The 14,848-nt window shown below is 50.5% G+C and overlaps 1 protein-coding gene across 7 annotated transcripts in view; it reads right to left on the minus strand.

The window, feature by feature from the left end:
• Positions 1 to 14,848, minus strand: part of LMNA (lamin A/C) — a 57,485-nt gene that overhangs the window by 38,200 nt on the left and 4,437 nt on the right. For 2 of the 7 annotated variants that reach the window (XM_063694125.1, XM_063694129.1), the window contains exon 3: positions 8,107 to 8,176. The exons of 4 other annotated variants lie outside the window; for them this stretch is intronic. The gene's annotated coding sequence lies outside the window, so the exon portion shown is untranslated. Of the gene's footprint in view, positions 1 to 8,106; positions 8,177 to 10,802; positions 10,956 to 14,848 lie in introns of those variants that run through there. One more of the 7 variants, XM_055361823.2, reaches the window with a different exon arrangement.

Below are 14,848 nucleotides of genomic sequence, written 5' to 3' on the forward strand. Positions count from 1 at the left end.
TCAGCCTCTCCTCCTTCATCTCCCTTGGCCAATGAGCCCCCAAGTTCTTGTGGTTCCTACCTCCAGAATTGTTATCTGTTCTATGTTCTACCTCCAGCTCTCTGGTCTGCTCACCACCAACCCCCACCTGGATAACTGCAGCAGCCTCACAACCAGTCTCTCTGCCTCCACCCTTGCCTCTGCTCCCATCCTTTCTCCTCTATAAACCATAGTGATTCCCTCGCTCCCTCCCTCCCTCCCTCCCTTCCTTCCTTCCGTCCTTCCTTCCTGGGTAACTGCAGCAGCCTCCCAACCAGTCTCTCTGCCTCCACCCTTGCCTCTGCTCCCATTGTTTCTCCTTCCCACAGTGATTCCCTCCCTCCCTTCCTTCCCTCTCTCCTTTTGAGACAGGATCTTGCTTTGTCATCCAGCAGGCTGGAGTGCGTTGGTGCAATCATAGCTCACTGCAATCCAAAATTCATGGGCTCAAGTGATCCTCCTGCCTCAGCCTCCTGAGTAGCAGGGACCAGGTTCATGCAACCGCAACCAACTAATTATTTTTATTTTTATTTGTAGAGCTGGGGTCTCACTTTGTTGCCCAGGCTATTCTTGAACTGTGGGGCTCAAAGAGATCCTTCCACCTTGACCTCCTAAAAGTGTTGGGATTATAGGCGTGAGGTGCCACGCCCAGCCCACAGCGATCTTTTCAAAATGAAAGCCTCATTTTGTTTCCAGAAGACTTTAAACTAACAGTGGCTCCACATTGTATTTAGGATAAGTCCAAATTCCTTGACCTGACTTGTAATGCCCTCCGCGACCTAGGCTCTGCTTGCATCTCTAGCCTTATCTAAATTCCAGCAATCTCAACCTCTCTCATTGCTTCCTAATTTTTCCAGACATGGCACTTACTTTACCCTCTGATCAACTCCTACTCATCATCCAGGCTCAGCTAAAAGTGCCACTAAGTCTGGATTAAATGTCCCAACTCGCCACCAATATCCCTTGTCACACTGTCTGTGACATTGTCTGTGTATGTGTGTCTTCCCCCATTAGAGGGACTCCTCAAGGGTAGAGACTGGGTGGATCTGGTGCTCTGCCAGCACCTGGCACAGTGCCTGGTGCACAGAAGGTTCTCAATACATGTTTGAGTAGAGTATCCTCATCATAGCCCCCTCACCAACCAGCACCCTCAACGTGCTCTACTCCTTCCTCTACTCTTCCCACACACCTTACTCCTCAGCACCTCATTCTAAGCTCCCCTTCCTCCTGCAGGCCCCACCTTCACTGCCTCCCTTCGTCTGAGCTCCCTGTGTGCACTGCAACCAGGCCTCTCTCCAACCTAGCCTGGGGCACGGTCACAATAACAATAGTAAGGAGAGTTACTGTTTAGAGAGCACTCACCATGTGTCAGGACCTGTTCTAGGCTCTTTCCATTCCTTGGCTCATTTCATAACCAGCAGGAGCTAAAAAAGGGGGTTGGCCCTATGACCTAACTTGTCTGATGGTCCAGGACAGGTCCCTCCAGGAGATTATTAACTCCATAGTCACCATGTGTAAAGGAGATGGGTGTGCACTAGGCCTCAATAAAAGTTTATCAAGGGAAGGAACAATATAATTGCCTACCTTTATAGCAGGTCCTATCACTAGTAAAACATTATGTCTGGGCAGCCCTGGGAGGTGAGCATGGCAAGGTCATTATTCTCATTTTATAGAGGAGAACTCCCTCTAAGTGAGTGGAGAGGAACCTGCTTCCAGCCACACTGGTGGTAATGAGCTCTCTTCCAAAGTGCAGCACCTCCAGGGCTATGCAGAGGGGTCCTGAGTGGTATGTGACAGGGAGGTGCTGTGCCAGGCTGGATGGAGCCCTCCAGACCATTCATCCAGTGATCTCAACCCTCACTGGGCATCAACATTGCTTGGAGGAAGGGGGCTTTCAAAACTGCCAATGCCCAAAGTCTTGGATATTTTGATTCAGTAATTGATCTGGGGTGACACATGGGCATTTTTCTTTTTTTTTTCTTTTTTTTTTTTTTTTTGTCACCCAGGCTGGAGTGCAGTGGCACCATCTCGGCTCACTGCAGCCTCTGCCTCCTGAGCTCAAGCAATTCTTCTGCCTCAGCCTCCTGAGTAGCTGAGATTACAGGTGCACACCAGCACACCCGGCTAATTTTTATATTTTTAGTAGACTCTGTAGGGTTTTTGCCATGTTGGCCAGGCTGGTCTTGAACTCCCAAGCTCAGATGATCCACCACCTCGGTCTCCTAAAGTGCTAGGATTACGGTGTGAGCCACTATGCCTGGCCTAAATTATTTTTTAGAGATGGTGTCTTACTCTGTTGTCCCTCACTGCAGCCTTAAAACTCCTGGGCTCAAGCAGTCCTCCTGCCCCAGCCTCATGTGTAGCTAGGACAGAACTTTTATTATCAGTTCCATTTTACAGGTGAGAAAACAAAGCACAAAGGGTCCAATGTTGCACAATTAATAAACGGTGGAGCTGGGATTCAAACCCTAGAGACCTAGCTTCAAAGGCCACATTCTCAATCTTGACTCCATAGCTGTCAACCCCAAAGTTGCAAAGCAGCCAGTGGTGGAGCTAGGCCCAGAATGCAAGTCTCCCCTGGGCAGAAAAGTCAGAGAGCCAGTGAAGGTGGATAAACCAAGGCCAGAAAAGCCACAATCCAGGCCTAGAAGGCTAGTAGCTCCTAGGAGCTAAGGAACTAAGGCCTAATTGCTAAGGAGAGGGCTCCAGGGCCCTCTCCTTCAAAGGGAAGGAAGGGGCTGACAGTGGGGCAGCCTTTGCCTGCCTGCCTCCCTCCCTGCCAAAGGGGAGCCCTGACCAGCCCCAGCTGAGTTGTCACCTCCCTGTGCTAATTGATGCAGCTTCCTAATTGCCCATCATGAGGAGGCAATTAAGCCCTATTAGAAAGCCAGAGCTAATTAGTGCTCAGCTTCCCACAGCCTCTGGGCACCCCAGGGGTCTACAGGAACCTGCTGCCCACCCCCGGGGAGAACTGTTGCTTGTATCAAGCATACTGGAAGTTTATGTTCCTCCCTTTCTCTCCCAAGGATGGGGGTGGGAGGGGTGAGCATCATGGCTTATCCCTTACCTTTGCACTGCAGGGTAGCTCTATCTCAGTCCCACTAGACATGACTTGCCTTCCCTGACAACTGACAACATTCATGTCACCCCACAGTTCACAAGTACTCTCCCACCACCCCCTCCATCCTCTCCACAAGCCTGCAGGTAGGGTATCCTGAGTTACCACTGGGGCTCAGAAAAGGTAAGTGATTTGTCTGGGATCACACAGCCCATTTTGACCACAGATCTTGTACCCCTAACACACATATGTGAGAAGTCTTTCCCATGATCTCACCTCAGTTATTCCTGATGTAACATGGTAGACAGTCGGGCCATGAGTTGCGTACCTTCTTTTCACATGGCATTTTATGCTAGGTTATCCCATTTCATCTGTCTCACTCCATCTGTTCATCTACCTGACTCCCATCCTAAGAACTCAATGCCAAATTCAAGAAGTCCTTTCTGGGATTACAGAACCTGAAGTCTGTGGACAGGGAATCTAGTTCACTCTTCCATTAACTTGCTCTGTGACCTCAGAAAAATTGCTCCCCTTCTATGAGCCTCAGCTTTCACACCTTCAAAACAAGAGAACCAGACTGGAAGATTTCTAAGGTCTTTCCAACCTCCATCCCTTCTACTACAAGGGAATAGATGATGAGGGCCTGAACTATGCTCTTGCATGCTATCAAGGCCCCGGGTGAGATGGGCATACCCCTCTTGTACTGAAATTGTGTGGGCCCCAAAGCTGAACAAGAATGAAACTATCCTGACAGGGACTAAAAGGCTGGGAACTCCCAGGCTATAGCAGAAGCTGGAGGATAGGGGTGATGGTGGTGGGTGGTGTAGACATGATGATCACACACACACACACACGCACGCACACATGCACACGCACCCCTGCCCCTAGGACCAGGACAGAGAGAAAACGGTGGGGGAGCTGCCATCCAGTTGGATGGACTGGAACTGGGGCCTACTCTCTTGGGCTTGGAGGAGAGTGAGAGGTAGGCTGGCTGCCCAGGTTCTGGCCCACATTAGGCCATGCAGTTGGCCAGCTTTCCTCCGTATCAGTGTTGGGCTCACATAGGGCAGGGCAGGCAGGGAGGCTAGGGGCCTTGGGGTCCATCTCCTCTGGGGTCTGAACCATCCTCTAACTCTCATGCTCCTGCTCTTCCTTTTCTGCTTTCTGGGCCTTCCCAAGCATGGTAAAGAGTCAGGCTAGCCTGGGTTCCAATCCTGGCTCTGCCACTCATGTCCTGCCCATGGCACCGTGGGCCAGGCTGAGAGTTTCCTCTTTGATAAAACAGGGATAATGGTAATTCCATAGGACTGTTGTGAGCAATAAGTGATATAAGTGATATGTGCATGTACGGCGTGGAGCAAAGCGCCTGCCCCTTATTGGGGCTCAGTTCTGCCATCCCTCAGTTTCCCTGCCAGTAGCTGGCAGAGCAGAGATCCAAGGCCTGGGCTGGGGGAATGCATGCTCAGCAGTGAGAAGGAGCCACAAGGCATCCGGTCCCCAGCACCAGGTCACTCTGCAGCCTTCCCTTTCCTGTGGTGAATCACTGCTTGAGGGCCCTGGGGACCCAGGAGTCCCCAGCTTGCCACAAACACTACCGTTGTCATGGAAACCGGGCCTCCCCTTCCTCTCTCGCTGATTGATTTCACCGCAGCTTCTCCCACATTGTGTCTGGTTCCTAGATCTCAGCTTTTGACTCACTGACTGACTTCACTGCCTCTCATTTCATGTCCTCAAGAGAATAGCAGCCTCATCAGGACCCCCAACCTCTCAGGTTGGCCCCTTTCCCGGGTGACCACCACTTCCTTCCCTGCCGTGTTAGGCTGGACATCCCCTAGGAAAACATCTTTCTGGGAGGGGTGAGCGAGAGTCTGCCCCCGAGCCCCAGGGCTTGGAACTTCACCCAGGCCTCAGGACCCCATCTCTCCTGCCCCAGCTGAGAACCCTCAGCGCCTGGGCATGAGATGAGCAAGCGCAAGGGAGGTGGCCACGGGGAGAGACCGACAGGCCCTGGCGCCACCTGCTGGCCCAGCGGAGACCAGCCCCACCTTCTCCTTCCCTGTGGGTGCGTCCAGGCTAGTCCTGAGTGGCAGGAGGCCCTGACTGTGTCCTTCCAGAGGAGACATTCCACATCATTCATTCATTCACAGATATTTACTCAGTACCATCTGGGTGCCAAAGACAGCTTTCATCTTCATGGATAAAGTAATTAATGTGTGATGAGTGCCTCCAAACGCTGGGGAGCAGAAAACCCGGCACCTAACCCGGTCTGCGGTTGTGTGGCAGGCCTGCCTGAGGAAGGGATGATTAAGCTGAGTCCTGGATAATAATCACCAACATTTATTAAGCACTTTCTGTGTACTAGACAGTATGTCAGTACTTTACATGCCTCTTCCCACTAATTGCACAACAATCCCATGAGGTAATTGCTACTATTAGCTTTACTTTATAGATGGGAAAACAGGTTCAGAGATGTGCGGTAATTTGCATAGGGCTCACAGGTAATACACAGTGCACTGCCACCCACCTACAGGATCCTGCTTGAATAGCCAGTCAGAAAGGGAGAAGCAAGTGTGTTCCAGGCAGAGGAAACGGAAGGGGGAGCCCCTGGCTGTGTAGACAGAGGAGAAGAGATGGGCAAAGAAGGCCAAAAAGGAACACCCAGGAAGGTGGAGAAAAGCCAGGGAGAAAATCAAGACTTCAGAGGGAAAGGAGGCATGTGTTGGGTCAGAGGTCAAAAGCAAAGCAACATAAAAGCTGAGACTAGACTCGGCATCACTCTCAGGGAGCCCTGGGCAGTGTGGGAAGGTGGGGCACAGAAACACAGGAGGCCAGAGTAGATCACGCCTCTGTTCAGGTCTGAGTGTCAGAGGTGGAGCCAATCCATACCCCTGAGTAGTCTGTGAAGGCTGCCTGGGAGAGACATGTACAGTTATCCGCCTGGAAGGGCATGCAAGTGCCTCTAGGATATGGGCAATAAGCAGGACCAGGCAGCCTGAGTGTAACTCTCCAGGTTCTGGGACTGAACACAAGAATTAATTAGAAGTGTGGGGAGGTAATAGAGTGGGGAGCAGCCTGACCTCTAACCCCCAGACTCCTGGGGAAGCTGGAAGAGGGCCTAGTACAAGGATGTTGGCGTTAGAAGTGTCTTGGACACCGGGCACAGTGGCTCACGCCTGTAATCCCAGCACTTTGAGAGGCCGAGGCGGGTGGATCACCTGAGGTCAGGAGTTCGAGACCAGCCTGCCCAACCTGGCGAAACCCCATCTCTACTAAAAATACAAAAAAGAAAAAAAAAAAATTAGCTGGGTGTGGTGGCAGGTGCCTGTAATCCTAGCTACTCAGGAGGCTGAGGCAGGAGAATCACCTGAGAAGAGGAAACTGAGATGGGGAGTGACTCATTCAGTATCACATGGTCATTTTATTCCTTTCATTCATTCAATCAATCATTTACTCAATAAATTTTTATTGAATGCCTCCTATATGCTAGGTTTTGGAGAGACACATCCCTTATTCATGGAGAGCGATCAGTCTGAGTAACATGAACACACAAACTGGCTTTGAAAGCACTGGGAGTTGGCCGGGTGCAGTGGCTAACGCCTGTAATCCCATCACTTTGGGAGGCTGAGGAGGACAGATCACCTGAGGTCAGGAGTTCAAGACCAGCCTGGCCAACATGGTGCAACCACATCTCTAATAAAAATACAAAAATTAGCCGGTAGCCGGGCATGGTGGCGTGCGCCTGTAGTCCCAGCTACTTGGGAGGCTGAGGCAGGAGAATCACTTGAACCAGCAAGGCGGAAGTTGCAGTGAGTGCACGCCACTGTACTCCAGCCTGGGCGACAGAGCAAGACTCCGTTCTCAAAAAAAAAAAAAAAAAAAAATTAGCTGCTTGTGGTGACAAACGCCTGTAATCTCAGCTACTTGGGAGGCTGAGGCAGGAGAATCACTTGAACCCAGGAGGCGGAGGTTGCAGTGAGCCGAGATCATGCCACTGCACTCCAGCCTGGGTGACAGCACAAGACCCCATCAAAAAAAAAAGAAAGCACTAGGAGCTAAGTGCTAACAAATGGGTAAATACTGAGTGCCACAGCAGACTTGGGGGTATATGTAAGACCATCAGCATGGTCAGGAAGGCCTCTCAGAAGACACAACTCCTCCTTGGCCAGGTGCGGTGGCTCACACCTGTAATCCCAGCACTTTGGGAGGCCAAGGTGGGCAGATCACGAGGTCAGGAGCTTGAGACAGCACAGGCCAAAGCCCTGGCCAATATGGTAAAACCCTGTCTCTACTAAAAATATAAAAATTAGCCAGGCATGGTGGCACGCCTCTGTAGTCCCAGCTACTCGGGAGGCTGAGGCAGAAGAATCACTTGAACCCGGGAGGCAGAGGTTGCAGTGAGCCAAGACTGCACCACTGCACTCCAGCCTGGGTGACACAGCAAGACTGTCTCAAAAAAAGAGAAGACATGACTCCTCCACTTCAGCTCAGGTCTGAAGGATGAGTGGGAGATAGCCAAAATGAGAGAGAGGGTTCGAGGCAGAGGGAACAGTGTGTGCAAAGCCCTAGAGGATAGAGAGGGCCTGGCCAGGAGCATGTGACCCATGTATACTTCTTGTGATAGACTCATTTCACTAGCGGTGACTGAGAGGAGGTGTATGCATGCTTAGGGATCCCTTCTGAGCCATCCACCAAGTCACGTCGGTGAGTTAGCAACACTATTGAGTTCCTGCTGTGTACGGCCCCAGACCAGGTGCTGGAGAGTGGAGGAACCCAGTGACAGGATATACTAAACCTCATGCAGACAGTAGCCCCTTGGAGATCAGATGAGGGCAGGCTGCGAGGGCCCAGGTGTGGGAGTGGGGATGGAAGGGGAGAGGAGAGATGGAGCTGGATGTGGGAGTGAAAGGTATGCCAGAAAAGCAGAGGGAGAAGTGGAATATTTGGCAATATATGGGTGAGAGGGTGTTCAAGAGGGAAGGATGGATGAGCATACACAATTTCCGAACAGCAAACATTTATTAAGCACCTACTTTGTGCTGGGTGCTGAGAATACAGGAGTAGACTAGATCCAGTCCCTGTTCTCAAAGAACTTCTCGTGTACTGGGGAAACAGAAGTGTAAACATACAGTTACAATAGAGCATGATGAATTGTAAGGGATATCCAGAAGTGACCAGGGGAGATTTCTAGGAAAAAGTGACATGTAGTTGGGCGCAGTGGCTCACACCAGTAATCCCAGCACTTTGGGAGGCCAAGGCGGGCAGATCACTTGAGTTCAGGAGTTTGAGATCAGCCTGGGCAATATGGTGAAACCCTGTCTCTAAAAAAATTACAAAAATTAGCTGAGCATGGTGGCGCACACCTGTAATCCCAGCTACTTGGGAGGCTGAGGTGAGAGGATGGCTTGAGCCAGGAGGCAGAGGGTGCAGTAAGCCAAGATCGTGCCACTGCACTCTAGCCTGGGTGACAGAGCCAGAACCTATCTAAAAATAAAAAAATAAAAATGAAAAAAAAATTGACGTATAAATTGAGTCCCGCAAGATGAACAAACATTAGCCAGGTGAAGGGTCAGGGAATAGCAGATGATGATAGCACAGGCCAAAGCCCTGAAAGAAAGTCCATGTGGGCTGGGAGTGGTGGCTCACACCTGTAATCCCAGCACTTTGGGGAGCCAAGGTGGGCAGATCACCTGAAGTCAGGAGTTCGAACCAGCCTGGCCAACATGGTGAAACACTGTCTCTACAAAAAATACAAAAATTAGCTGAGCGTGGTGGCAGGCATCTGTAATCCTAGCTACTTGGGAGGCTGAGGCAGGAGAATTGCTTGAACCCAGGAGGCGGAAGTTGCAGTGAGCCAAGATCGCACCACTGCACTCCAGCATAAACACAGCAAGACTCCTCTCTCTCAAAAAGAAGAAAAGAAAAGAAAGAAAGGAGAAAGTCCATGTGGCTGGAGTAAGGGAAGGAGGAGCAGGATGGGCTGGAGAGGTGGGCAGGAGCTGGCCAGGACAAGAGGGACATCATCACCACACTAAGGAGTGTGAATCTGATGGCAATGGGGAACTAAGATGGTGCTTTTATCAGTGGCATTTCATGATCACATTTTTTTTTTTTTTTTTTGAGATGGAGTCTCGCTCTGTTGCCTAGAGCTGGAGTGCAGTGGTGCCTAGAGCTGGAGTGCAGTGGTGCAATCACAGCTTACTGCAACCTCCACCTCTCAACTTCAAGCAATTCTCCTGCCTCAGCCTCCCAAGTAGCTGGGATTACAGGTACCCACCACCACGCCCCAGCTAATTTTTGTATTTTTTGTAGAGACGGGGTTTTGCCATATTGCCCAGGCTGGTCTCAAACTCCTGACCTCAAGTGATCCACCTGCCTTGGCCTCCCAAAGTGCTTGGATTACAAACAGGAGCCACTGTACCCAGCTTTCTTGTAAATTTTTGAATAGTGATGGGATCTCGCTCTGTCACCCAATCTGGAGTGCAGTGGCACGATCACAGCTCACTGTAACCTTGAACTCAAGTGCTCCTCCTATCTCAGCCTCCTAAGTAGCTAAGACTACAAGAGCAACTCACCACACCTGGCTAATTAAAAAAAATTTATTTTGGCTGGGCACTGTGGCTCACGCCTGTAATTCCAGCACTTTGGGAGGCCAAGGTGAGTGGATTACCTGAGGTCAGGAGTTCGAGACCAGTCTGACCAAGATGGCGAAACCCCATCTCTACTAAAAATACAAAAATTTGCCCGGTGTGGTGATGCATACCTGTAATCCCAGCTACTAGGGAGGCCGAGGCAGGAGAATGGCTTGAACCCAGGAGGCGGAGGTTGCAGTGAGCCAAAATCGTGCCACTGCACTGCAGCCTGGGCAACAAGAGCAAAACTCCATCTCAAAAAAAAAAAAAAATTTTTTTTGTAGAGATGGGGTCTCACTATGTTGTCCTGGCCAGATAGCATGACCATCCTTTCTAAATTAGCCACCTCAAACCTTTCTGCCCCCATATCCTGGCTTATCTTTCTTTGCAGTGATGATCACTACCAGAAAGTACATTATCTACTTGACTACTGTCTGCCTTCCTCCCCAATAGAGTATCAGCTCCGTGCAAGTAGGGACCTTGTCTATCTTGTTCTCTGATGTATCCAGGGCCTAGAATAGTTCCTGACACAGCATGTATTTGATAGATATTTATTGGATGAAAAGTTTGTTTGTTTGTTTGGTTTGTTTTTGAGACGGAGTTTTGCTGTTATTGCCCAGGATGGAGTGCAGTGGCGCGATCTTGGCTTACCGCAACGTCTGTCTCCCGGGTTCAAGAGATTCTCCTGCCTCAGCCTCCCGAGTAGCTGGGATTACAGGTATGCGCCACCATGCCAGGCTAATTTTGTATTTTTAGTAGAGACGGGCTTTCTCCATGTTGGTCAGGCTGGTCTCGAACTCCCCACCTCAGGTGATCTGCCCGCCTCGGCCTCCCAAAGTGCTGGGATTACAGGGGTGAGCCACCGCACCTGGCCATAGATGAAATGTTTTAAATCCTTACAAGGTAGATATTATTATTTCCCTTCAGACCCAGGTCAGTTGGACTCAAATGCCTGTTTCCTCAGCCTGTCCCCTGAACAGTGTCTCCCAGAAACTCAGAAGGGCGCTGGACATGAAGCCAGGTTTAGGCGACTGGAGGGGTCTCCAGGTGACCTGGGGAGCTGCTCAGACCCACGGGGATTCCCAGGTCTCAGCTACCTGGGTGTTCGTCCCGAGTCAGGAAACGACTGGTAGCATCATTGTCCCCCATGTGTTGGATGCCAGAAGCCAGGGGCAAGCGGAAGCTGGAGATGACACCTGAGGAAGCAAGCCGAGCATGGAGCCCTGGCTGAGCAGCGAAGTCACACCTGGGCCCTAGTGAGGGCGCTGAGGCTGGAGCCGCTTCTAGGAATTGGCCTGCGGCGCCACCTGGTGGCCAATGTTTAAAGACGTGTTTCTTTGAACCTGTCCCCTGATCCCCAAGATCCATGCAAGCCGGCCACCTGCTCAACCAGCAAGTCTCCCTGGGCACCTCCAGCACCAACTTCCAGACATCCCTCCAATTCTCGCCTTTCAAATGAACCTCACCCACCCTTCAGATCTACTTCATCCAGGAACCACTCCCTCCACCCTCTGTGGGCTCCAAGCACTCACTGAGTATCACTGTCTACCTCTGGGGTCCCAGGCTCTGGGGTCAGACTGCTCTGGTTTTGAACACTAAAGTCTCTACTTACCAGCTCTGTGACCTAGGAAAGTTACTTAGCCTCTATGAACCTCAGGTCCCTTCATGTGAAGCAGAGACACCAAGTCCATCTTCACAGAATTGTGAAGACAATTACATCAAGTCTGAAAAGGCCAGAACAGAGCCTGGCACCAAACATGCACTCAGGAAACGTCAAGTCCCTTCCCACCCCTCTCTCTGCCTTTCGCTTCCCTTTCCTGAAAAAGGAAGCATGACAGATCAGAAAGCAGAAGGGAGTCACAGGACTCGGGTTCTCTGGGCCTCAGTCTCCTCTGTAAAATGAGTGCATTAGGTAATTGATGAACTATTCATTCACTCATTCCCCTACTCATTCATTCATTCAACTTCTAGTCCAGCTCTGACATTCTATACTGTATGCTGTCAATTCATCTGTGCCAGACTGCATCTTGCGTTGCAGAATCTCATTAGTACCTTACACAGTGCCTGGCACAGAGAGGGCAATTAGAAAATCCTCAACAACCTAGGAAGGACATGTTTACTGCCTCCCCCTCCCTGCCCCAAGAGAGCATCCAGCCCCTGGCTGGCACCAGGTGCCCCTCCCCCTCCCTCACCGCAGCTCGAAACCAGAGCTGGCGCCACTGGGTGTAGAATCTGGGAACCAACTGTCACAGCTCCAGTATCACCCGCCTCCTGGACGCCTGGGTCCAGCCCTAAGTCCCAGAGGGGGCCTCATCAACCAGCTGTCCTAAGGGGCCCAGACTCCGCCCCAGCCCCTCTGAGCTACTCTCCCTGGGGAAATCAGACAATGCAGGGGAACTGGCAGAGGGAGTGCCAGGGTAGTCCCAGGGGAGAAGCAGAGACGTTTGTCCAGCTCCAAACCTAGGCTAAGCCTGCAAAGCCCTTGGAGATCAGATCCACAACAACAGAAAGACTCACAGTGACCTCTCTCCCCTAACCTCTGTAGCCCTCCGAGTCCCAAAGACCTTTTTTTCTTTCTTTCTTTTTTTTTTTTTAGACGGAGTTTTGCTCTTGCTGCCCAGGTTGGAGTGCAATGGAGGCCAAGGCGGGCAGATCATGAAGTCAGGATGGGCGTGGGGGTGCGCGCCTGTAATCCCAGGTACTCAGGAGGCTGAGGCAGGAGAATCGCTTGAACCTGGGAGTCAGAGGTTGCAGTGAGCCAAGATCACACCACTGCATTCCAGCCTGAGCAACAGAGCAAGACTTCATCTCAAAAATAAATAAATAAATAAATAAATAAATAAATAAATAAATAAACAAGGGTTGGGTATGGTGGTACATGCCTGCAATCCCAGCACTTTGAGAGGCTGAGGTAGGCGGATCACTTGAGCTCAGGAGTTTGACACCAGCCTGGCCAACATGGCAAAACCCCATCTCTACAAAAAATACAAAAATTAGCCAGGCAGGGTGCGCATGCCTGTAGACCAAACAACTCAGGAAGCTGAGGTGAGAGGCTCACTTGAGCCTGGGAGTTCAAAGTTTCAGTGAGTCAAGATCATGCCACAGTATTATAGCCTGGACGACAGAGCAAGACCCTGGCTCAAAATAAACAAACAAACAAATCAATCAATCAATAAAATAAAATAGGCTGGGTGCGGTGGCTCACGCCTATAATATCAGCACTTTGGGAGACTGAGGCAGGTGGATCATGAGGTCAGGAGATTGAGACCATCCTGGCTAACACGGTGAAACCCCATCTCTACTAAAAATAACAAAAACAAGTAGCCAGTTGTGGTGGCACATGCCTGTAATCCCAGCTACTTGGGAGGCTGAGGCAGGAGAATTGCTTGAATCCAGGAGGCAGAGGCTCCAGTGAGCTGAGATTGTGCTACTGCACTCCAGCCTGGGCAACACAGCGAGACTCCGTCTCAAAAAATATATAAAATAAAATAAAAATAAATTAGATGAGGTCTCACTTTGTTGCCCAAGCTGGTCTCAAACTCCTGGGCTCAAGCAATCCTTCCACCTTGGCCCCAAGGTGCTGGGGTTATAGGCAGGAGCCACCGTGCTCTACCCCAAAGACCATTTTGTCCTTACATTTAATCCTGCTTACCCATGTTCTCTGGGTCATGTAGGCCAGTTTCTGTGTCTTACCGAGGGTGGGGATCAAGTCTCACATTTCTTTTGTGTGGCCTACAGAATTTTATTCCATATTCTCATTGATTAAAATTAATTAATGCTAGTGAGGTTTGGACTGCTGGTATAAGGTTAAAAAAAGAAAACAAAAAAAATTAAATTAAATTAATTAATGTGTTGAGTGCATTCTATCAAAGGAGAGAAAACTGTCTGGACCCTTAGCAGAAAGGACGGTGGTTAGACAGCAACACAGACTTCCCACAAGAAAGGGTTATTAAGGAAAAAAAGGCTCGGGCCGGGCTGGTTTGGGAGGCCGAGGCGGGCGGATCACGAGGTCAAGAGATACAGACCATCCTGGCCAACGTGTTGAAACCCTGTCTCTACTAAAAATACAAAAATTAGCTGGGTGTGGTGGTGCACGCCTGTAGTCCCAGCTACTCAGGAGGCTGAGGCAGGAAAATCACTTGAACCCAGGAGGCGGAGGTTGCAGTGAGCTGAGATGGTGCCACTGCACCCCAGCCTGGTGACCAAGCGAGACACCATCTCAAAAAAAAAAGAAAGAAAGAAAAAAAAGGAAAGAAAGGCTGGGCATGGTGGCTCATTCCTATAATCACAGCACTTTGGGAGGCAGAAGTGTGAGGATCACCTGAGGCCAGGAGTTCAAGACCAGACTGGGCAACATAGCGAGATCTCATCTCTACAAAAAATTTAAAAATTGGCTGGGTATGGCAGCATGTGCCTGTGGTTCAGCTATTGGAGAGGCTGAGGTGGGAGGATCACTTTATCCTGGGAGATCAAGGCTTCAGTGAGCCATGATCAAGCCACTGCATTCCAGTCTGGGTGACAGAGCAAGACCTTGTCTCAAAAAAAGAAAAGAAAAGAAAAGAAAATGGGAGCCGGGCGCGGTGGCTAACGACTGTAATTCCAGCACTTTGGGAGGCTGAGGTGGGTGGATCACAAGGTCAGGAGCTCAAGATCAGCCTGGGCAACATGATGAAACCCTGTCTCTACTAAAAATACAAAAATTAGCCGGGCATGGTGGCAGGCACCTGTAATCCCAGCTACTCAGGAGGCTGAGGCAGAGAACTGCTTGAACCTGGGAAGCGGAGGTTGCAGTGAGCCGAGATGGCGCCACTGCACTCCAGCCTGGGTGACAGAGCAAGACTCTGTTCCCCCACAAAAAAAAAAAAAGGAAAGAAAAGAAAATGGGAAAATCTCATTATACATGGGAGAGAAGGCTCAGCTAACTAGGACAGATAGAGAAGGCATCCTGAGAGAAGTATGAAGATGGGGGAGATGACCTCTCTAAGGGCCAGTCTGCTTGGTAAGGCAGCCTTGGTGGCAGCCTCCTGTGTCTCCCTCCCTCAGGGTTCTGAGAATAGGGCTAAGGAGGGGCAAGTGTTAGGTGTGCACCCCCATCCCTTGGTACTGAGTGTTCAGACAGTGATAACAGGTGCCCAGAAGTGCT

Source organism: Gorilla gorilla, chromosome 1 (genome assembly GCF_029281585.2).
Source record: "Gorilla gorilla gorilla isolate KB3781 chromosome 1, NHGRI_mGorGor1-v2.1_pri, whole genome shotgun sequence".
NCBI classification, from domain to species: domain Eukaryota; kingdom Metazoa; phylum Chordata; class Mammalia; order Primates; family Hominidae; genus Gorilla; species Gorilla gorilla.